General features: G+C 38.1%; 1 protein-coding gene across 2 annotated transcripts in view; it reads left to right on the top strand.

Annotated features, from left to right (window-relative positions):
- LOC140952531 (hepatocyte nuclear factor 6-like) overlaps positions 1-1,805 on the top strand; it is a 53,245-nt gene extending 51,440 nt beyond the window's left edge. For both annotated transcript variants that reach the window (XM_073401956.1, XM_073401955.1), the window contains exon 6: positions 1-1,805. This exon is cut by the window's left edge and continues 439 nt beyond it. The gene's annotated coding sequence lies outside the window, so the exon portion shown is untranslated.
- Positions 1,806-2,093: the final 288 nt, after the last annotated feature.

Below are 2,093 nucleotides of genomic sequence, written 5' to 3'. Positions count from 1 at the left end.
ATTCTGATCTTGCAGGCCCAACTCTTATTTCCCTCAGAGCCACATTGGTGCCCTCCTCGAGCCGTTTGGGACATTATGGAAAACAAAACCCTCTTGCAACGCTGGCGGTAATCAGCGTTGCTTAGTCCGTAAATAAATGGATTAGCGCAAATGGTGGTGAAGGCGAGAAATACTATGTAATAATGTATGGCACAATCTGTTGTCGCTTTCCCCGCAGTTGCAAAGATAAAAAAAAAATCGTTTGAAGCAAAACATATAAGGAATATACAAGTCATAAGACCGATCATTCTAGTCATCTTTCCTCGTCACGCGTAGTTTGGCCTTGCTCGCATCTGACGCAACAGGGGAGTTGTTTGTCGTCACGATCATGTGTACGTACAGTCCAATCATGGAAAGGCACGGAAAGAACGTCTTCATGATAATATTGAGTACTGTTTGGGACGTGCAGAGGATAGAGCCTGAGAAAATGAATTTGACTGTACATATGTCATGGGAGGATGAATTTGGTTCATAGACCGAATCAAGTATGCCTTCTCCAGTCAGAAGGAATGACCAGATCCAGCAGAAAATGAGGTACCCAGTGAGTCTCTTTCCCTTGATTATGGTGCCATATTTAGAAGGCTTTACAACAGCAACCCACCGCTCTATTGTTAACAGAAATGTGATGTAAACGGTGAAAATAGGAGCTGAAAGAGAAAACTCGACTCCAGAATACACGACAGAGGATCGTACCTAGAACTTCATTACTTGGACGACGAATAAGGTCACCAAGCTCAAATCCTGGGCTTGTGAGTCAGCACATCAGATACGGCAGGGCAAAGAATGAAAACGTTGTAGGACTTTTTTAGTAGGTTTTTGTCACAGACAAACACTTGAACGGTCAACGTGTTTCCAAGGATTCCAAAGATGGAAAGAAAGCAGTTGGTAATCTGGGATTTGGTTAGTCCGCCTTCCATTGCATCCTTTGATCAGTGGAAGGTAGTCGACGTCACTGTATCATGCAGCGAACTCGAAGCGAACTGTTCATATAAGAAATCTTACTCTTTGAGTCCTCGTAGTGATTTTAGGCGAAGTCAGTATGTCCCTGATTAGTTGTTTCTATGTTGTTAGTCTCACACCATGACGAAACCAACTTTTAAAGTAACAGGTAAAATAATTCATATTGTAAATGCTAAAAAGATGAATTGTGTAATTATCAAATACCTCCCCTCTCTTCTATTTATAATTTCGAAAAATCGTGAAAATATAATATAATGTATTTTGTCCAGATGTCAATAACTGACATCCTATACTATGTTATTATTTTTGTGTATGTGCAAGGTCAATTAATTCTCTGTACAGAGCTCTGAACTAAATCTAAAAAATATTCTTCGTCTTCAGGGGCAAAAAGGGTTATCGATATAAATCTAATCTTATCTTATCTTATTATATTAGCTCAGTTACTGATGTTTAGTCAGCCAACCGACATTAAATCGAAGTAGGTGTGCTTAGAGGGTGGCAAGCGAAATCAGGTTGGGTTCCGGTCTTAATTCTGATAACTGTGGAGGGTGGTGCCTTTTGGGAAACGTTTTTAGACCAGAAAATAATGTTTTTTCTCAAAGATATAATTGTAATCAACGATATAATCACTAAGTTAATTCTCCCATGATACATAAAGAGGTTGGGAGCATTGAATCAAGCATATGGTTATAAACATTGATTTGAATCCAAGATAATGCTTTAAGTTATTTCGTATTCATGGATCGTCGTATAATGTATGTGGTGTTCTTGATCTCCATCGTTGACACAATTGTTTTCATTTAAAACGAGAAAAACAGATCTACAAAACCAAAGCACTCATCGTGAAAAGAACTTTAAACATTACAGAAAAATTTACTTAATTCAATATCGATCAGGTCAATTTCCTCTTACAGCAAAGCAGGGATCAAAGGATGCTATTATGTAAATATTTTTACCTTTTCTGTTTTTGTGATCTCTTTTCGTATCGTAAGGATCACTTTGAAGCTGTTTTTAGTTTTTTTTGTAGTGCCTTTTCAATCTTTTGTGTTTTCTCTTTCCGACAGGCACCATCCTCCACTGCAATTTTATGTTAA

This window comes from Porites lutea, chromosome 11 (assembly GCF_958299795.1).
Source record: "Porites lutea chromosome 11, jaPorLute2.1, whole genome shotgun sequence".
In the NCBI taxonomy this organism is placed as follows: Eukaryota; Metazoa; Cnidaria; class Anthozoa; order Scleractinia; family Poritidae; genus Porites; species Porites lutea.
This window is presented reverse-complemented; position numbering and strand designations above follow the sequence as displayed.